The sequence below is a fragment of the Scyliorhinus torazame genome, chromosome 25, assembly GCF_047496885.1.
Source record: "Scyliorhinus torazame isolate Kashiwa2021f chromosome 25, sScyTor2.1, whole genome shotgun sequence".
Classification (NCBI taxonomy): Eukaryota; Metazoa; Chordata; class Chondrichthyes; order Carcharhiniformes; family Scyliorhinidae; genus Scyliorhinus; species Scyliorhinus torazame.
Window position 1 is genome coordinate 48,454,766 of NC_092731.1, and position 23,071 is coordinate 48,477,836.

Genomic DNA, 23,071 nt, shown 5'->3' on the forward strand with positions numbered 1-23,071 from the left:
AGTCAGCTCCACTTTCTGGAAACTCCTGGCTCTCTTCGCACTCTTTGCGGAAATGTCGGAAACAAAATGAAAGGAGCACCTTACTCCCTCCTCACCTAACTCCCTCGGTCACCAAACTCTTACTATAGCACTCAAAAAGCACCAAATTCAGCACTCCCTCGGTCACCAAACTCTTACTATAGCACTCAAAAAGCACCAAATTCAGCACTCAGTGCAAACAAAGTCTGCACTGTAGGGGATCACTTTTATACTGTGAATCTAGCCTCTGAAAACTGGCCTAATCCAATTAACTAATTAACAAGCTCCAGCTGCAAGTAGAAGCCTGTTTAAAGCAGATTGAAAATTCACCTTCTTCTAAACCAAACAGCACCTTTTAAGTTAATTAACTAAATAAAAGAAAGACTAAACTTTAGATAAAAATGAAGCCTTATACTCCCTCGGTCACCAAACTCTTACTAAAGCACTCAAATGCACCAAATTCAGCACTCAGTGCACATCTCCCTTCAACTTTTCCCCTCTCACCTTGAAATCGTGAGCCCATGTAATTGACTCTTGGAAAAAGCTTGTTGCTATCCACCCTGTCCATACCTCTCATAATTTTGTAGACCTCAATCAGGTTCCCCCTCAACCTCCGTCTTTCCAATGAAAACAATCCTAATCTACTCAACCTTTCTTCATAGCTAGCACCCTCCATATCAGGCAACATCCTGGTGAACCTCCCCTGCACCCTCTCTAAAGCATCCACATCCTTCTGGTAATGTGGTGACCAGAACTGCACGCAGTATTCCAAATGTGGCCTAACTAAAGTCCTATCCAACTGTAAAATGACCTGCCGACTCTTGTACTCAATACCCCGTCCGATGAAGGCAAGCATGCTGTATGCCTTCTCTACCACTCTATTGACCTGCGTTGCCACCTTCAGGGTACAATGGACCTGAACTCTCTGTACATCAATTTTCCCCAGGACTCTTCCATTGACCATATAGTCCGCTCTTGAATTAGATCTTCCAAAATGCATCACCTCGCATTTGCCTGGACTGAACTCCATCTGCCATTTCTCTGCCGAACTCTCCAATCTATTTATATTTTGCTGTACTCTCTGACAGTCCCCCTCGCCACCTGAAACTCCACCAATCTTAGTATCCCCTGAAAACTTGCTAATCAGATCACCTATACCTTCGTCCAGATCATTTATGTATATCACAAACAACAGTGGTCCGAGCACGGATCCCTGTGGAACACCACTAGTCACCTCTCTCCATTTTGAGACACTCCCTTCCACCACTACTCTCTGTCTCCTGTTGCCCAGCCTGTTCTTTATCCATCTAGCTAGTACACCCTGAACCCCATACGACTTCACTTTTTCCATCAAACTGCCATGGGAAACTTTATCAAACGCCTTACTGAAGTCCATGTATATGACATCTACAGCCCTTCCCTCATCAATTAACGTTGTCACTTCCTCAAATAATTCTATTAGGTTTGTAAGACATGACCTTCCCTGCACAAAACCATGCTGCCTATCATTGATAAGTCTATTTTCTTCCAAATGTGAATAGATCCTATCCCTCAGCATCTTCTCCAACGGTTTGCCTACCACTGACGTCAAGCTCACAGGTCTATGATTCCCTGGATTATCCCTGCTACCCTTCTTAAACAAAGGGACAACATTAGCAATTATCCAGTCCTCCGGGACCTCACCCGTGCTCAAGGATGCTGCAAAGATATCTGTTAACGCCCCAGCTATTTTTTCCCTCGCTTCCCTCAGTATCCTGGGATAGATCCCATCCGGACCTGGGGACTTGTCCACCTTAATGCCTTTTAGAATACCCAAAACTTCCCCCTTCCTTATGCCGACTTGACCTAGAGTATTTAAACATCCATCCTTAGCCTCAGCATCCGTCATGTCCCTCTCCTTGGTGAATACCGATGCAAATTACTCATTAAGAATCTCACCCATTTCCTCTGACTCCACGCATAAATTCCCTCTTTTGTCTTTGAGTGGGCCAATCCTTTCTCTAGTTACTCTCTTGCTCCTTATATACGAATAAAATGCTTTGGGATTTTCCTGAACCCTGTTAGCCAAAGATATTTCATGACCCCTTTTAGCCCTCTTTATTGCGCGTTTGAGATTTGTCCTACTTTCACGATATTCCTCCAAAGCTTCATCAGATTTAAGTCGCCTAGATCTTATGTATGCTTCCTTTTTCATCTTAGCTATTCTCACAGTTCTACCCGTCATCCATGGTTCCCTAATCTTGCCATTTCTATCCCTCATTTTCACAGTGACATGTCTGTCCTGCACTCAAATCAACCTTTCCTTAAAAGACTCCCACATTTCAAATGTGGATTTACCCTTATAGAGCTGCTCCCAATCCACATTCCCTAGCTCCTGCCGAATTTTCCCCAATTTAGCACTCTTCCTTTAGGACCACTCTCGTCTTTGTCCATGAGTATTCTAAAACTTACGGAATTGTGATCGCTATTCCCAAAGTAATCACCGACTGAAACTTTAACCACCTGGCCGGGATCATTCCCCAATACCAGGTCCAGTATGGCCCCTTCCCGAGTTGGACTATTTACATATTGCTCTAAAAAAAACTCTCCTGGATGCTCTTTACAAATTCTGCTCCATCTACACCTCCAACACTACATGAGTCCCATTCAATGTTAGGGAAGTTAAAATCTCCCATTACGACCACCCTATTGCTCCTACATTTTTCTATAATCTGTCTACATATGTGTACCTCTACTTCACGCTCGCTTTTGGGAGGCCTGTAGTAAAGTCCCAAAAATGTTAGTGCACCCTTCCTATTTCTTAGCTCTACCCAAATTGCCTCAGTGCTCGAATCCTCCATCGTGCCCTCCTTAATCATAACTGTGATATCATCTCTGACCAGTAATGCAACTTCTCCATCCCTTTTACCTCCCTCTCTATCCCTCCTGAAGCATCTATACCCTGGGATATTTAGTTGCCAGTCTTGCCCTTCCCTCAACCAAGTCTCCGTAATACCAATAACATCATATTCCCAGGTACTAATCCAAGCCCTAAATTCATCTGCCTTACCTGTTACACTTCTCGCATTGAAACAAATGCACCTCAGACCACCTGTCCCTTTGCGTTCTTCATCTCTTCCCTATCTACTCTTCCTCTTAGTCACATTGAGTTTGTTATCTAGAACCTTACTGGCTTTAGTCGCTGGCTCTTCACTGACCTCTAACTTCCTAATCTGGTTCCCATCCCCCTGCCACATTAGTTTAAAACCTCCCCAACAGTGTTAGCAAAAGCACCCCATAGGACATCGGTTCCAGTCCTGCCCAGGTGTAGACCATCCAATTTGTGATGGTCCTACCATCCCCAGAACCGGTTCCAATGTCCCAAAAATCTGAACCCCTCCCTCCTGCACCCTCTCAAGCCACGTATTCATTCTGACTATTCTTGAATTTCTACTCTGACTGTCACGTAGCATTGGTAGCAATCCCGAGATTACTACCTTTGAGGTCCAACTTTTATGCTTATCTCCTAACTCCCTAAATTCTGATTGTAGGACCTCATCCCGTTTTTTACCTATATCGTTGGTGCCTATATGCACCATGACAACTGGCTGTTCATCCTCCCCCTTCAGTATGTCCTGCAGCCGATCTGAGACATCCCTGACTCCGTGCACCCGGGAGGCAACATACCATTCGGGAGTCTCGTTTTCGACCACAGAAACGCCCGTCTACTCCCCTTACGATTGAATCCCCTATGACTATAACCCTGCCAGTCTTTTCCCCTACCTTCTGTGCAGCAGAGCCAGCCACGGTGCCATGAGCCTGGTTACTACTGCCTTCCCCTGGTGAGTCACCTCCCCCAACAGTATCCAAAACGGTGTACCTGTTTTGGAGGGAGATGACCGCAGGGGACACCTGCATTTCCTTCCTGCTATTTCTCTGCCTTTTGGTCACCCATTCCCTGTCTCCCTCACCAATCCTAATCTGCGGTGTGACCAACTCACTGAACGTGCTATCCACGACCTCCTCAGCATCGCGGATGCTCCAAAGTGAGTCCATCCGCAGCTCCAGAGCCGTCATGCAGTTTAACAGGAGCTGCAGCTGGACACACTTCCCGCACATGAAGGAGTCAGGGGCATCAGCCGCGTCCCTGAACTCCCACATTGAGCACGAGGAGCATAACATGGGTCCATGATCTCCTGCCATTTTTACATTTTACCTTAACTGATTAAAAATATATCAAATAACGAATAAGTGAAAGGAACAAGGATTTTACTTACCAATCACAATACTTAACAACGCACGAAGTGTTAAATTTCTCCCAGCTACTTATCTTCCCGACAGACCCCTGGCCACTGCTCCCGCCGAAAATCTGAAGGCCGCTTCTCCTGCAAGGTATGTTTTTAAGGGGTAAACTTACCTTCCCGACAGACCCCTGGCCACTGCGCCCGCCGAAAATCTGAAGCTATAACTTGCGGATAAAAGAAAAAGAAAAGAGAGAGCTTACCTGATATTCACTCACCCCCTTAGGTTAGAGGAGGTGGAAGGGTGGGAGACACTACAAGTGTAGTGTCTCGGGTTTAGCAACCGCCCAACTTAAATAGAGGTAAAAATCAAACTCTTAAGCACCTACCTGATTCCCAAGCTGCACTCCGGCTCCCTCTCTCTCTCCCGCTCCCGGAAACGAAGGCCTCTGGAGCCTGGGGTCAAGTTTAAACACCTACCTGAATCCCAAGCTGCACTCGCTGCGTTCCGGCTCCCTCTCTCTCTCCCGCTCACGAAAATGAAGGCCCCTGGAACCTGGGGGCAAGTTGAAACACTCACCTGAATCCCAAGCTGCACTCGCTACGCTCCGGCACCCTCTCTCTCTCCCGCTCCCGAAAATGAAGAGCTGGTCGTGCAGCCAAACCTGACTATACTGTGATATGTGTCCTACACGAAGCAAGTTGACAGTACCTCGTGCCACCAAACCTTCATATACTTCTATACATCGTGTGCTTACCCAGATTCCCCTTCATTCCACCCGAATCAGTCCATGTGTCGGTTAGCTCCACATTATTGCTATTCACTTGCGAAAATATTTAATTGTCGCTCTGTTCTGAATTACATTTATTCTGGGCTTACTTACATTTCAAAGCAGCAGTTTTGGAGTCGGTCACCGTTATGAGGTGATGTTTTGTACGGAGTTTCAGAGTTATAAAGCTGTTCCCAAAATAATGGTGCCTTGTTCAAATTATGATGATAAAATAACTGTTGTCATGTGAGAGTACCTTTAAGACATGGATGTTTAAGCAATGTACCTTTAAGAAAACAGTGATGTCAGAGAGTGGGTGGAGTTGATGTCAGGTCAGCCATTTTGCAGTTTAGTTTTGCAGTTTGAAAAGAGCTTCGGAGTGTCTGTGTTTGCAGTGAGCTGGATCTCAGCCATTAAAGACTCTCTGGATCATTTGGGTGATTTAAACTCATAATAGTAAAGCCTTTAACCTGATGTGATTCTGTTTAAAGGTGTTAAGTCTCTTGGAAGTTTGAAGGAACGTTTTGAGGAATTATTTACTGTTGCAATATTTTCGGAGTTATCTTTGAAGTAAGGGGTGTTAAGAGATCCAATGTTTATTTATGAAGTTAAGTTGAGTTCATGGAATAAACAGTGTTTTGTGTTTAAAAACCCACGTGTCCATAATTGTAATCCCACACCTCGGGAAAAAGCCATGTGCTAGGAGAAGCAACAAATACATTAAAGGGGGGAGGTTGGTTGATCTCCGTGATACATTTTGGGGTTCTGAAAACGACTCGCCTATAACAATTGGGGGCTCGTCCGGGATAAAAGTCTATCTATTGGATTGTTTTTTGTGAACCTAAAGGCAGTGCAGAATTGTTGCTTTTCCGGTGTGGTATTTCAGTTTAAGTGAGGAGAGTGCGCAATGGCGCTTTCAGAGGCTCAGACATTTTTGGGGGTGGAGAATGTCACACGTAGTACCTTACGGACAGAAAAAAAAAAGCAGACTGTTAGATTTGGCAAGAACATTGCAGTTAACATTACCTGACAAAATGAGAAAACATGAGGTAATTATGGCGGTGGTTAAGCATTTAAAGTTGCCTGAGATAGAGTTTGACTCATTGGAAATGGCAAAAATTCAGTTGCAAATTAAACAAATGGAACATGAGAAAGAATTAAAGCAGCTTGAATACGAGAGTGAGAGAGAGGAAAAAGAAAAGGAGAGAGAAGAAATGAGAAAAGAAAGAATAGCCCTAGCAGAACAGAAAGAAAAATAAAGGGAGATACAGATCAGGGGAAAAGATAAAGAGAGGGAGTTTGAACTTCAGAAAATGGCCATGAAACATGACAATCAGTTAAAATTGGCGCAGACGTAAAGGGAATCGTACAGTTGGATGATAGCGATGAAGATAGTGAGAAAGAGCGTCAAAGTCGAAGGCTTGGTGGGAATCTATTTAAATATGTCCAAGCATTGCCAAGGTTTGACGAGAAGGAGGTAGAAGCCTTTTTCATTTCATTTGAGAAGGTAGCTAAACAGATGAAATGGCCACAGGACATGTGGGTGTTACTGATTCAACCAAGCTGGTAGGTAGAGCTAGTGAAGTGTTTGCAACACTACTGGAGGAGGTATCTGGAACGTATGAGGAGGTGAAGAAATCCATCTTAAGTGCATATGAGCTAGTGCCTGAAGCTTACTCACAAAGGTTTAGAAATTTACGGAAATAATTTTTCCAAACATACATGGAGTTTGAAAGGCTCAAACAGAGGAATTTTGATAGGTGGATAAGGGCTTTGAAAATAGACCAAACGTATGAAGCTCTCAGAGAAATTATACTTTTGGAGGAGTTTAAAAATTCAATTCCTGATGTAGTGAGAACTCATGTGGAAGAACAGAGGGTTAAAACTGCAACATTAGCAGCGGAGATGGCAGATGATTATGAATTAGTTCATAAATCAAAGATTGGTTTCCGACATCAGTTTCAGCCGGTGAGGGATAGAAACTGGGGCATGAGAAATACTCAAGTGGTAAATGTAAAGGTGATCTGATGGGAGACAATAAAGAGAGTGTACCTCAGATTAAAAAATAAATCCAGGAGGGTGGAAAAGAAATGAAAAGTTTCAGATGTTTTCACTGTAATAAACTAGGCCATGTAAAGTCAGTGTTGGTGGTTGAAGAAAAGCACTGGGAAGGCTGATGTGGTAAAACAGGATAAGACAGTGGGGTTTGTTAGAGTGGTAAAGGAAAGCCCAAGGGAAGCTAAGGAGGTGTAAACGATTGTACAGCCTGTCCAAGAAGTAATTGTTAAGAAGATGCCAGATGTCAAGACTTCCGGGTGCGGCGATGACCAGCTGAGTCGCACGTTTCGGCAGCTCCCTGTGAAACGGACTTTTGGGCTCTTGATAGGAGCCCCAACGGCAATTTTAACGGCTAAAAACACCGTGCGGTAAACCAGGAGGGTGTTCCCCCTGGACACGGATGGAAAAAGGAGAGGAAAGTGGCCGGATTGCAGCGGATCCTTTAGAACAGCGGCAAGGAAGGCAAGCAAAAACCAAGATGGCGTCGGAAGGTGGCAGTTTCATATGGGGCCCTGAACAACAAGAGTTCTTGAAATGCTGCGTGGAGGAGATAAAAAAGGAAATGAAGAAAGAGTTGTTGGCCCCGATACTACAGGCGATCGAAGGGCTAAAGGAGGAACAAAAGACCCAGGAGCAGGAGCTTCGGGTCGTGAAGGCGAAAGCAGCCGAGAATGAGAACGATATACAGGGCCTGGTGGTGAAGTCGGAGATACAGGAGGCACACCAGAAACGATGTGTGGAGAGGTTGGAGGCACTGGAAAACAACGCAAGGAGGAACAACCTGAGGATTCTTGGCCTTCCTGAAGGTGTGGAGGGGGCGGACGTCGGGGCATATGTGAGCACGATGCTGCATTCATTAATGGGAGCAGAGGCCCCGACGGGTCCGTTGGAGGTGGAGGGAGCATACCGAGTGATGGCGCGAGGACCGAGAGTAGGAGAAACTCCCAGAGCCATAGTGGTGAGATTCCTCCGTTTTAAGGATAGAGAAATGGTCCTTAGATGGGCGAAGAGAACTCGGTGCAGTAAATGGGAGAACGCGGTGATCCGCGTTTATCAAGACTGGAGTGCGGAGGTGGCGAGAAGGAGGGCGAGCTTTAATCGGGCCAAGGCGGTACTTCACAAAAGTAAGATAAAATTTGGAATGCTGCAACCGGCAAGACTGTGGGTCACATATCAAGGGAGGCACCACTACTTTGAGACGGCGGATGAAGCGTGGACTTTTATTGTAGAAGAAAAACTGGAATGAGTGGATTATGAAAAAGAACGCTCGAACAAAGTGGTGGGGCGAATGGGGGGGGCGAAGAGGGGTTTTATGTTCTAATCCTGCGGTATGGTAACTTTTCTTTCTCCCACAGGTGGTGATGGGGGGAGGTGGGGAGGGAGAGGAGATGGGGCGTTGGCCATGGGAGGCGGGGCCGAGGGAGAGGTGCGGGCTTGGCTCCCGCGCTATGATAATTATGGCGGGAATAGAGAAGCAGGAAGGAGGGGGCGTCGCACGGTGCGAGCCATGGTCACGGGGGGAAGCCGAGGTCAGCCAGAGTTTGCTGACTTCTGGGAGCAACATGGGGGGAGTAATTACGCTAGCGGGGTGGGAGGGGGGAATTACTGGGTTGCTGCTGCTGGGGAAAGGGGGGAGTGGGTACGGGAGAGGATGGGCGGGGGGGCACCGCCTGGGGGAGATACAGCTGCGTGGGAACTGGGTGAGAAGCTGGAAAAAGATGATGGCTAACCGGCAAGGGGGGGGGGTGGGAAGCCCCCCAACTCGGCTGATCACGTGGAACGTGAGAGGGCTCAACGGGCCGATAAAGAGGGCACGAGTACTCGCACACCTTAAGAAACTTAAAGCAGATGTGGTTATGTTACAGGAAACGCACCTGAAACTGATAGATCAGGTTAGGCTGCGTAAAGGATGGGTGGGGCAGGTGTTCCATTCGGGGCTGGATGCGAAAAACAGGGGGGTGGCTATATTAGTGGGGAAGCGGGTAATGTTCGAGGCAAAGACTATAGTGGTGGATAACGGGGGCAGATACGTGATGGTGAGTGGCAAATTACAGGGAGAGATGGTGGTTTTGGTAAACGTGTATGCCCCGAACTGGGATGATGCCAACTTTATGAGGCGAATGCTAGGACGCATCCCGGACCTAGAGACGGGAAAGCTGATAATGGGGGGAGACTTTAACACGGTGTTGGAACCAAGGCTGGATAGGTCGAAGTCCAGGACTGGTAGGAGGCCGGCAGCAGCCAAGGTGCTTAAGGATTTTATGGAGCAGATGGGAGGTGTGGACCCGTGGAGATTCAGTAGACCTAGGAGTAAGGAGTTCTCGTTTTTCTCCTATGTCCATAAAGTCTATTCGCGCATAGACTTTTTTGTGTTGGGTAGGGCATTGATCCCGAAGGTGAGGGGAACGGAATATACGGCTATAGCCATTTCGGATCATGCCCCACACTGGGTAGACTTGGAGATAGGGGAGGAAACAGGAGGGCGCTCACCCTGGAGAATGGACATGGGACTAATGGCGGATGAGGGGGTGTGCCTAAGGGTGAGGGGATGTATTGAAAAGTACTTGGAACTCAATGACAATGGGGAGGTTCAGGTGGGAGTGGTCTGGGAGGCGTTGAAGGCGGTGGTTAGGGGGGAGCTGATATCAATAAGGACACATAAAGGGAAGCAGGAGAGTAAGGAACGGGAGCGGTTGCTGCAAGAACTTTTGAGGGTGGACAGACAATATGCAGAAGCACCGGAGGAGGGACTGTACAGGGAAAGGCAAAGGCTGCATGTGGAATTTGACTTGCTGACTACAGGCACTGCAGAGGCACAATGGAGGAAGGCGCAGGGTGTACAGTATGAATATGGGGAGAAGGCGAGCAGATTGCTGGCACACCAATTGAGGAAAAGGGGAGCAGCGAGGGAAATAGGGGGAGTGAGGGATGAGGAAGGAGAGATGGAGCGGGGGGCGGAGAGAGTGAATGAAGTGTTCAAGACATTTTATAAAAAATTGTATGAAGCTCAACCCCCGGATGGGAGGGAGAGAATGATGGATTTTTTGGATCGGCTGGAAATTCCCAAGGTGGAAGAGCAGGAAAGGGTGGGACTGGGAGCACAGATCACGGTAGAAGAAGTGGTGAAAGGAATTAGGAACATGCAGACGGGAAAGGCCCCGGGACCGGACGGATTCCCAGTTGAATTTTACAGAAAGTATTTGGACTTGCTCGCCCCGGTACTGACGAGGACCTTTAACGAGGCAAAGGAAAGGGGACAACTGCCCCCGACTATGTCTGAAGCAACGATATCGCTTCTCTTAAAGAAGGAAAAGGATCCGCTACAATGCGGGTCCTACAGACCAATTTCCCTCCTAAATGTGGATGCCAAGGTCCTGGCCAAGGTAATGGCAATGAGAATAGAGGAATGTGTCCCGGGGGTGGTTCACGAGGACCAAACTGGGTTTGTGAAGGGGAGACAGCTGAACACGAATATACGGAGGCTGTTAGGGGTAATGATGATGGCCCCACCAGAGGGTGAAACGGAGATAGTAGTGGCGATGGATGCCGAGAAAGCATTTGATAGAGTGGAATGGGATTATCTGTGGGAGGTGTTGAGGAGATTTGGTTTTGGAGAGGGGTATGTTAGATGGGTGCAGCTGTTGTATAGGGCCCCAGTGGCGAGTGTGGTCACGAATGGACGGGGATCGGCATATTTTCGGCTCCATAGAGGGACAAGGCAGGGATGTCCTCAGTCCCCATTACTGTTTGCACTGGCGATTGAGCCCCTGGCGATAGCGCTGAGAGGTTCCAGAAGATGGAGGGGAATACTTAGGGGAGGAGAAGAACACCGGGTATCTTTATATGCGGATGATCTGCTACTATATGTGGCGGATCCGGCGGAGGGGATGCCAGAAATAATGCGGATACTTGGGGAGTTTGGGGATTTTTCAGGGTATAAATTGAACATGGGGAAGAGTGAGCTGTTTGTGGTGCATCCAGGGGAGCAGAGTAGAGAAATAGAAGACCTACCGTTGAGGAAGGTAACAAGAGACTTTCGTTACCTGGGGATCCAGATAGCTAAGAATTGGGGCACATTGCACAGGCTAAATTTAACGCGGTTGGTGGAACAGATGGAGGAAGATTTCAAGAGATGGGATATGGTAGCACTGTCAATGGCAGGGAGGGTGCAGGCGGTTAAGATGGTGGTCCTCCCGAGATTCCTCTTTGTGTTTCAGTGCCTCCCGGTGGTGATCACGAAGGCTTTTTTTAAAAGGATAGAAAAGAGCATCATGGGTTTTGTTTGGGCCGGGAAGACTCCGAGAGTGAGGAAGGGATTCTTACAGCGTAGTAGGGATAGGGGGGGGGCTGGCATTACCGAGCCTAAGTGAGTATTATTGGGCCGCTAATATTTCAATGGTGAGTAAGTGGATGGGAGAGGAGGAGGGAGCGGCGTGGAAGAGATTAGAGAGGGCGTCCTGTAGGGGGACCAGCCTGCAGGCTATGGTGACAGCCCCATTGCCGTTCTCACCGAGGAACTACACCACGAGCCCGGTGGTGGTCGCTACACTGAAGATTTGGGGACAGTGGAGACGACATAGGGGAAAGACCGGAGCATTGGGGGGGTCCCCGATAAGAAACAACCATAGGTTTGCCCCGGGGGGAATGGATGGGGGATATGGAATGTGGCAAAGAGCAGGAATAACGCAACTGAAAGATCTATTTGTGGACGGGAAGTTCGCAAGTCTGGGAGCGCTGGCCGAGATATATGGGTTGCCCCAAGGGAATGCATTCAGGTACATGCAATTGAGGGCTTTTGCGAGGCAACAGGTGAGGGAATTCCCGCAGCTCCCGGCACAAGAGGTGCAGGACAGAGTCATCTCAAAGAAATGGGTGGGGGATGGTAAGGTGTCGGATATATATAGGGAAATGAGGGACGAAGGGGAGACTATGGTGGACGAACTAAAAGGGAAATGGGAAGAAGAGCTAGGGGAGGAGATCGAGGAGGGGCTGTGGGCAGATGCCCTAAACAGGGTAAACTCGTCGTCCTCGTGCGCCAGGCTAAGCCTGATTCAGTTTAAGGTATTACACAGGGCACATATGACTGGAACATGGCTCAGTAAATTTTTGGGGGTGGAGGATAGGTGTGCGAGGTGCTCGAGAAGCCCAGCGAATCATACCCATATGTTTTGGTCATGCCCGGCACTACAGGGGTTTTGGGTGGGGGTGACAAAGGCGCTTTCAAAAGTAGTAGGAGTCCGGGTCGAACCAAGCTGGGGGTTGGCTATATTTGGGGTTGCACAAGAGCCGGGAGTGCAGGAGGCGAGAGAGGCCGATGTTTTGGCCTTTGCGTCCCTAGTAGCCCGGCGCAGGATATTGCTAATGTGGAAAGAAGCCAAGCCCCCGGGGGTGGAGACCTGGATAAATGATATGGCGGGGTTCATAAAGCTAGAGCGGATTAAGTTCGTCCTAAGGGGGTCGGCTCAAGGGTTCACCAGGCGGTGGCAACCGTTCGTCGAATATCTTGCGGAAAGATAGATGGGGGAAAAAAGAAGGCAGCAGCAGCAGCCCAGGACTTGGGGGGGGGGGGGGAGGGATGGGGGTGGGTGGGTGGGGGGGGGTATAGCCTGTGACAAGGCAGTTGCCAATTAGGGCTAGTTTTCATTTTTGTTATTTAATATTTATTTATTTGTTGTTTTTTGTTTATATAAAAAAGGTCATTATTATCTGTAGTGTTATAATGTTGTGTAAAGGATGCACACTGTACTGTGTTGGTTGACCAAAAATTTTCAATAAAATATTTATTAAAAAAAAAAAGAAGATGCCAGATGTCTTTCAGGAATTTACTTGTGTGGGTAAAGTTTACTCATGTGTATCAGGAGGAGCAGGTAAAGAAGTCACAATTTTAAGAGATACATGGGCTAGTCAATCTTTAATGGTAAGAGATGAGGAATTATGTAGTTTGGCAAGAATGTTGCCAGAAAAGGTGGTGATATGTGGAATTCAGGGTGAGAGGAGTAGTGTTCCATTATATAAGGTAAGGTTGGAAAGTCCAGTGATGAGTGGTGAAGTGGTAGTAGGAGTAATAGATAAACTATCTTGTCCAGGAATACGGTTTATCTTGGGTAATGGTATAGCTGGATCGCAGGTGGGAGTGATGCCTATGGTGGTTGATAAGCCAGTGGAAAATCAGTCAGCATAAGTGTTGAAGGACGAATATCCTGGGATTTTTCCGGATTGTGTAGTAACTGTCATGATATTCAAACACACACATCATGATGGACACACTAACAGGCAAATCAGAGTACACAACACCACAACCAATCACAGACAAGAACACCAACCACATAAAAAGCACGAGCACGACACCTGGAGGTCAGTAGGTCTGGGGAGAAGGAAGCATGAAAGAGCTGTTGAAACACCACAAGCAGGGAGCCCCCCACGTGCAGAGTGCAAAGACCAAGTTGTAAATAGTGAGTTTAAATAAACAAGCGTTGTACCATATGCAACTGTGTTGGCTCTTCTGTGTGTTAGAACACCCAACACCACATGGTACAGGAGTGGATCGATACCTGCCTACCAACCTGCCATTCTGGACATGGACCACACCGGCAAACCGCAGCCGATGCAAGTCACGGGGAACCTAGGCACCAACTGGAAGCTCTACAGGCAGCGATTTGACCTGTACATCCGTGCCACCGAAAAACAGAATGTCTCGGATGATTCGAAGATTGCAATGCTCCTCTTCTACGCAGGCCCCCACCCAAATGATGTCTTTAATTCACTGGTGTTCGAGGAAGGCGAAAACCAGGCCAAATATGACACGGTCATCCTCAAAATGGACCAGCACTTTCAAACTGAAGTAAACGAAACTTTCGAAAGATACATCTTTCAGCAACGCCTGCAAGGTAAGGAGGAGCTTTTTCAACCCTTTTTGACGCACCTCCGGATTCTGGCGCAGTCCTGCGGTTACGGCACCACCACAGAGTCCATGATCAGGGACCAGATTGTTTTTGGCGTTGCCTCCAGTGGCCTACGCCAGCAGCTTCTTAAAATAAAGAGCCTCACCTTAGCGTCTGCTGTGGAAGCCTGTGTCCTCCATGAAAATGCTACCTGCCGTTTTGCCCGATTTCAGGCGTCCGAGTTGGCACGGAGGGGGTCCCCAGCCGTCGAATCGGCAAGCCAGGCCGCCCACGACGTTGAACGCATCCAGGCCGGCGATTTCTTCCCGCCCCACGGCCCGGACGACAGCGGCCGCTTCCCGCGCTTTTCGCGGTCTCCCGCGCAGGTGCGCGCCAAGAATAACGGCCACAACGAGGGACGCACTGCGCAGGCGCGCCCACCGCAAGATCGCACTGCGCATGCGCAGTGGCGCAACGAACGCCGTGACGTCATGACGTGCAGCAAGTGTGGAGGTCTACACTTAAAAGGGCAATGTCCTGCAAAATACCAACAGTGCAACAGATGTGCCATGATAGGCCACTACGCAGCCCGCTGTCGTGCGGCTCAACCCATGGATCCGGCGCATCCTCGACAACCTCGCACACGAGTCAGGACCGTCCAGCCCACGCATCAAGACTTCCAGTTAAGTGATGCAGATGACCAGGATGACTTCAGAGTTGCCGTCATTGATGTCAACAAGGTCAACGCCATCAATCCAGACGATGAGTGGTGTGCCACCCTGACGGTCAACCGATCGCGCGTCGCCTTCCGTCTGGACACCGGCGCATCCGCCAACCTGATTGCTTACTCTGCAGTCCAGGCCATGAAGGTCAAACCACTCATCACACCATCCCGGCTTAAGATGGTTGACTATAACGGGAACGTTATCCCGTCCGTAGGATCTTGCCAGCTACAGGTGACTCACAAGAGGTACACGGCCACACTCCCCTTCGAAGTTGTGGGCTCATCAAAGGACTCGTTACTGGGCGCACAAGCGTGTAAGGTCCTTCACCTGGTACAGCGCATCATGTCTCTCTCTCCAGATGAGATATCCGACTTCCCGGATGCTGAGTTCCACGCGAATCTCCATTCCCTCCTCGCTCACAACCAGGAGGTTTTTGAAGGCATGGGGACATTGCCACACACGTACAAGATTCGACTCAGACCGGACGCCATCCCTGTCGTTCACGCACCTCGCAGGGTTCCTGCGCCTCTCAAAGACCGCCTCAAGGCACAACTGCAGATTCTTCAGGACCAAGGGGTCCTATCCAAGGTCACGGAGCCCACGCCATGGGTCAGCTCCATGGTCTGTGTAAAGAAGCCCTCTGGCGAGCTCCGTATATGTATAGATCCAAAAGATCTGAACAACAACATCATGCGGGAACACTATCCCATCCCGAAACGAGAAGACCTCACCAGCGAGATGGCGCGAGCCAACATATTCACTAAATTGGATGCGTCCAAAGGATTCTGGCAGATCCAACTGGACCCGGCCAGCCGAAGACTATGCACATTCAACACCCCTTTTGGCAGATTCTGCTACAACCGGATGCCATTCGGCATCATTTCGGCATCTGAAGTATTCCACCGCATTATGGAGCAGATGATGGAAGGCATCGAAGGGGTACGTGTATATGTGGACGATATCATCATTTGGTCCACCACTCCGCAGGAACACATGCATCGTCTTCGACGTGTCTTCACCCGCATACGGCAAAATGGCCTGCGTCTCAACCGTGCGAAGTGTGCTTTCGGCCAGACGGAGCTGAAATTCCTCGGGGACCACATCTCAAGGTCCGGGGTCCGTCCCGATGCAGACAAGGTTAGCGCCATCACAGCCATGCCACGACCGGCTGACAAGAAGGCTGTCTTAAGATTCCTGGGCATGGTCAACTTCCTTGGGAAGTTCATTCCCAACCTGGCTTCTCATACAACAAACATGCGCCATCTCGTAAAAAAATCGACGGAATTCAACTGGCACCAGTCGCATCAGCAGGAATGGGAGGAGCTCAAGCACAAACTGGTCACGGCACCAGTGCTGGCCTTCTTTGACGCGACTCGCCCTACAAAGATCTCAACAGACGCCAGCCAATCTGGTATTGGAGCGGTACTCCTGCAAAAAGACAGCACGTCATCATGGGCCCCGGTTGCGTATGCCTCACGAGCCATGACCCCTACCGAACAGCGCTACGCGCAAATCGAAAAAGAATGCCTGGGCTTGTTAACTGGACTGGACAAGTTCCACGACTATGTGTATGGCCTGCCACGATTCACGGTCGAAACTGACCACCGCCCCCTGGTCAACATCATTAACAAAGACCTGAACGACATGACTCCTCGCCTCCAGCGCATCTTACTCAAACTCAGGAGGTACGATTTTGAACTGATCTACACTCCGGGGAAGGAACTCATAGTGGCGGACACTCTTTCCCGAGCAGTGAGCACACCACCAGATGCGGAGGGGTTCGTGCGTCAAATTGAGGCACACGTGACTCTGACAGCAGCAAATATGCCAGCTGATGATCCTTGTCTGGCCCACATACGCGCAGAGACGGCGACTGACCCTCTGCTGCAGCGAGTGATGCGCCACATGACGGAAGGGTGGCTAAAAGGGCAGTGCCCCCAGTTTTATAATGTGCGAGATGATCTCACCAATATAGACGGGGTCCTTATGAAATCGCATAGGATCGTCATTCCACACAGTGTGCGCCAGATGATTCTTCGTCAACTACACGAAGGCCACTTGGGTGTCGAAAAATGCAGACGAAGGGCCCGGGCGGCGGTATATTGGCCGGGTATTAATGAAGACATAGCCAACATGGTGCTCAACTGCACAACCTGTCAGAGGTTTCAGCCGGCGCAACCTCCGGAAACACTTCTACCACACGAGATGGTGACGTCCCCCTGGGCGAAGGTGGGTGTTGACCTATTTCACGCGCTCGGCAGAGATTACATTGTTATTATAGACTACTTCTCAAACTACCCGGAAGTCATGCCTCTCCATGATCTGACGTCGTCCGCAGTCATTGGGGCCTGCAAGGAAACGTTTGCTCGCCATGGCATTCCAAGGACTGTCATGTCAGACAATGGACCTTGTTTTGCCAGCCGTGAATGGTCGTCCTTTGCCGCAGCATATGGTTTCACTCATGTGACATCCAGCCCTCTGCATCCACAATCGAACGGGAAGGCTGAAAAGGGTGTCCACATCGCAAAGCGGCTCCTGTGCAAGGCGGCTGATGCCGGATCGGACTTTAACCTTGCCTTGCTGGCCTATCGATCGGCCCCGTTATCCACGGGCCTCTCGCCAGCGCAGCTACTAATGGGTCGCTCCCTCAGGACGACGGTACCTTCCGTCCTGGCACCGACAACAGACCATGAGGCGGTTCTTCGGGACATGCAACTGCAGCGTGATCGCCAGAAAGGTCGGTACGACACACGAGCGACGGACCTGCCCCCCCTGTCCTCCGGAGACAAAGTACGCGTCCATCAACCGTATGGTGGCTGGTCAGCACCGGCCGAAGTCCTCCGACAAGTGGCTCCCCGCTCGTTCCTGGTTCGCATGCCGGATGGTTCCGTGCGTCGCCGCAATCGGCGCGCCCTTCGCCGACTTCCACGTTCACAGCCACACAACACGCCAGATCCTCAACAGGCTTCCGAGGATGACTTTGTGGAGCTGCCGCACATCACGCCCTTTCCATCGCCACCCATGGCCATGCCTGCACAGCAGCCGGTGGTTCTTGATCCACCCTTAAGGCGGTCAACCCGAATTCGTCGCAAACCCATTAGAATGGACTTATAATACAGTTCATATGTTTAATAAGTTGGACAATTTTACATGATAACCTGTTGTTGTTTATCGTTCCAGATGTCGTCTGACTGGACAACTGTTCAAAATTTTTTTTCTTCTTCTCTCGTTCGCATTTCTGTTATGTTATGGTACAACTGGATTCATGTGACGCACTCGACATCGCCCCATGTACATAGTTCCGTCATAGACACATGCTGCACACGACACACACACACTCTTAGATGCACTCACGTCACGATCATATTTATTACCACGTAGGCACATATCTTTGTAAAAAGGGGGGATGTCATGATATTCAAACACACACATCATGATGGACACACTAACAGGCAAATCAGAGTACACAACACCACAACCAATCACAGACAAGAACACCAACCACATAAAAAGCACGAGCACGACACCTGGAGGTCAGTAGGTCTGGGGAGAAGGAAGCATGAAAGAGCTGTTGAAACACCACAAGCAGGGAGCCCCCCACGTGCAGAGTGCAAAGACCAAGTTGTAAATAGTGAGTTTAAATAAACAAGCGTTGTACCATATGCAACTGTGTTGGCTCTTCTGTGTGTTAGAACACCCAACACCACAGTAACAAGATCGCAAAGTCACAGGTTATGACAAGAGGAGAAATCAAAGAGTGAAGATGAAGTTGAAGTGCAATTATCAGAAACGATTTTTGATCAGATGCTTGAAAAAGAACAAGAACAGGTGGAGGATGAGGCGGATAATTTTAGTTCAGGAAAATTGGCGGAGTTACAACAGAAAGATGTAGAAATAAAACGGATATACCAGAAAGCATATACTGAAGAGGAATCTGAGAGTATACCAGAGAGTTATTACCCTAAAAATGATGCCTTGATGAGAAAATGGAGACCTGAACATATGCAGGCGGATGAAAAGTGGGAGAGAAGTTCATCAAGTAGTATTGCCGGTAGGGTATAGAAAGGAGGTGTTGCGGGTTGCACATGAGGTACCAGTGGGAGGTCATTTGGGAATAAGGAAAACTCAAGCTAAAATCCAGAAACATTTTTATTGGCCTGGACTTAAATTTAGTTAAATTTTGTCAATCATGTCACACATGTCAAGTGATAGGGAGACCTCAAGCAGTGATAAAACCAGCGCCCTTAATACCCATTCCAGCATTTGAAGAACATTTTACAAGGATCCTAATCGATTGTGGAGGACCGCTTCCTAAAACAAAAAGTGGGAATCAATGTCTTTTGACTATAATGGATGTGTCTACTAGGTTTCCAGAGGCTATTCCGTACGTAATATTACAGCTAAAAGGATTGTGGAGGAGTTACTTAAATTCTTTACTAGATATGGACTACCCACAGAAATTCAATCGGAATCAAATTTTACTTCAAAGTTATTCAAAGTTATGGATAGTCGAAATAGAGTTAAGAGGGAAATCAGGAGGGCAAAAAGGGGACATGAAATTGCTTTGGCAAATAATGCAAGGGAGAATCCAAAGAGATTCTACAGATACATAAAGGGGAAAAGAGTAACTAGGGACAGAGTAGGGCCTCTTAAGGATCAACAAGGGCATTTATGTGCAGAGCCACAAGAGTTGGGTGAGATCCTGAATGAATATTTCTCATCGGTATTCACGGTGGAGAAAGGCATGGATGTTAGGAAACTAAGGGAAATAAATAGTGATGTCTTGAGAAGTGTGCATATTACAGAGGAGGAGGTGCTGGAAGTCTTAAAGCGCATCAAGGTAGATAAATCCCCGGGACCTGATGAAATGTATCCCAGGATGTTGTGGGAGGCTAGGGAGGAAATTGCGGGTCCCCTAACCGAGATATTTGAATCATCGGCAGCCACAGGTGAGGTGCCTGAAGATTGGAGAGTGGCGAATGTTGTGCCCTTGTTTAAGAAGGGCAGCAGGGAAAAGCCTGGGAACTACAGACCGGTGAGCCTAACGTCTGTAGTAGGTAAGTTGCTAGAAGGTATTCTGAGAGACAGGATCTACAAGCATTTAGAGAGGCAAGGACTGATTCGGGGCAGTCAGCATGGCTTTGTGCGTGGAAAATCATGTCTCACAAATTTGATTGAGTTTTTTGAGGGGGTGACCAAGAAGGTAGATGAGGGCAGTGCAGTAGACGTTGTCTACATGGACTTTAGCAAAGCCTTTGACAAGGTACCGCATGGTAGGTTGTTGCAGAAGGTTAAAGCTCATGGGATCCAGGGTGAGGTTGCCAATTGGATTCAAAATTGGCTGGACGACAGAAGGCAGAGGGTGGTTGTAGAGGGTTGTTTTTCAAACTGGAGGCCTGTGACCAGTGGTGTGCCTCAGGGATCGGTGCTGGGTCCACTGTTATTTGTGATATATATTAATGATTTGGATGAGAATTTAGGAGGCATGGTTAGTAAGTTTGCAGATGACACCAAGATTGGTGGCACAGTGGATAGTGAAGAAGGTTATCTAGGATTGCAACGGGATCTTGATCAATTAGGCCAGTGGGCCGACGAATGGCAGATGGAGTTTAATTTAGATTAATGCGAGGTGATGCATTTTGGCAGATCGAATCAGGCCAGGACCTACTCAGTTAATGGTATGGCGTTGGGGAGAGTTATAGAACAAAGAGATCTAGGAGTACAGGTTCATAGCTCCTTGAAGGTGGAGTCGCAGGTGGACAGGGTGGTGAAGAAGGCATTCGGCATGCTTGGTTTCATTGGTCAGAACATTGAATACAGGAGTTGGGACGTCTTGTTGAAGTTGTACAAGACATTGGTACGGCCACACTTGGAATACTGTGTGCAGTTCTGGTCACCCTATTATAGAAAGGATATTGTTAAACTAGAAAGAGTGCAGAAAAGATTTACTAGGATGTTACCGGGACTTGATGGTCCGAGTTATAAGGAGAGGCTGGATAGACTGGGACTTTTTTCCCTGGAGCGTAGGAGGCTTAGGGGTGATCTTGTAGAGGTCTATAAAATAATGAGGGGCATTGATAAGGTAGATAGTCAACATCTTTTCCCAAAGGTAGGGGAGTCTAAAACTAGAGGGCATAGGTTTAAGGTGAGAGGGGAGAGATTCAGAAGGGCCCAGAGAGGCAATTTCTTCACTCAGAGGGTAGTGAGTGTCTGGAATGGGCTGCCAGAGGTAGTAGTAGAGGCGGGTACAATTGTGTCTTTTAAAAAGCATTTAGATAGTTACATGGGTAAGATGGGTATAGAGGGTTATGGGCCAAGTGCGGGCAACTGGGACTAGCTTAATGGTAAAAACTGGGCGGCATGGACTGGTTGGGCCGAAGGGCCTGTTTCCATGCTGTAAACTTCTATGATTCTATGATAGCTTAGGAATAAAACTATTTAAATCAACTGCGTACCATCCAGAATCGCAGGGAGCGTCAGAAAGGTGACATCAGACATTAAAGACAATATCGAAGGCGTATTGTCACGATTATCCAGAGGATTGGGATAAAGGAATCCCATTCGTATTGTTTGCAATTAGGGATGCACCTAATGAGTCTACCAAATTTAGTACTTTTGAACTAATTTTTGGTCATGAGGTAAGAGGACCACTTTAACTGATTAAGGAAAAATTGGTGGGTGAGAAATCGGAAATTACACTATTGGATTACGTGTCAAATTTTAGGGAATGATTAAATAGAGCAGGTGAATTGGCGAGACAACATTTGAAAATTGCACAAATTGTGATGAAACGGTTAGTGGACAAGAAATCCAAGGTTTGTAGTTTTGCCAGTGGGGATAAAGTTTTACTATTGTTACCAGTGTTAGGGGAGCCTTTAAAAGCTCGGTTTTGTGGGCCGTATTACATTGAAAGGAAATTAAGTGAGGTGAATTATGTGGTAAAAACACCAGATAGAAGGAAGACTCACCGAGTGTGTCATGTGAATATGCTTAAAAGGTACTTTGAAAGGGAAGGAGAGAAAAAGGTGGTTTTAATGATTCTAACTCAAATTGAGGAACCCAATCCAGATGACTGTGAATTTGACATACATCAAATCAAATTGGAAATGAGGATGTTCTTAAAAATTGGGATGAATTGTTAAGTTGCCTTCCAGAGGAAGAATGAACTGACCTGAGTTATTGATATCACATGGGCAAGTTTGTGGAGATAAATTGGGAAGTACCGCTTTACAGATCAAGAGGAAGGCTCGAGGGCATAGAACATAGAACATAGAACGATACAGCGCAGTACAGGCCCTTCAGCCCACGATGTTGCACCGAAACAAAAGCCATCTAACCTACACTATGCCATTATCATCCATATGTTTATCCAATAAACTTTTAAATGCCCTCAATGTTGGCGAGTTCACTACTGTAGCAGGTAGGGCATTCCACGGCCTCACTACTCTTTGCGTAAAGAACCTACCTCTGACCTCTGTCCTATATATATTACCCCTCAGTTTAAAGCTATGTCCCCTCGTGCCAGCCATTTTTATCCGCGGGAGAAAGCTCTCACTGTCCACCCTATCTAACCCCCTGATCATTTTGTATGCCTCTATTAAGTCTCCTCTTAACCTTCTTCTCTCCAACGAAAACAACCTTAGGTCCATCAGCCTTTCCTCATAAGATTTTCCCTCCATACCAGGCAACATCCTGGTAAATCTCCTCTGCACCCGCTCCAAAGCCTCCACGTCCTTCCTATAATGCGGTGACCAGAACTGTACGCAATACTCCAAATGCGGCCGTACCAGAGTTTTGTACAGCTGCAACATGACCTCCTGACTCCGGAACTCAATCCCTCTACCAATAAAGGCCAACACTCCATAGGCCTTCTTCACAACCCTATCAACCTGGGTGGCAACTTTCAGGGATCTATGTACATGGACACCTAGATCCCTCTGCTCATCCACACTTCCAAGAACTTTACCATTAGCCAAATATTCCGCATTCCTGTTATTCCTTCCAAAGTGAATCACCTCACACTTCTCTACAGTAAACTCCATTTGCCACCTCTCAGCCCAGCTCTGCAGCTTATCTATATCCCTCTGTAACCTGCTACATCCTTCCACACTGTCGACAACACCACCGACTTTAGTATCGTCTGCAAATTTACTCACCCACCCTTCTGCGCCCTTCTCTAGGTCATTGATAAAAATGACAAACAGCAATGGCCCCAGAACAGATCCTTGTGGTACGCCACTTGTAACTGAACTCCATTCTGAACATTTCCCATCAACCACCACCCTCTGTCTTCTTTTAGCTAGCCAATTTCTGATCCACATCTCTAAATCTCCCTCAATCCCCAGCCTCCGTATTTTCTGCAATAGCCTACCGTGGGGAACCTTATCAAACGCTTTACT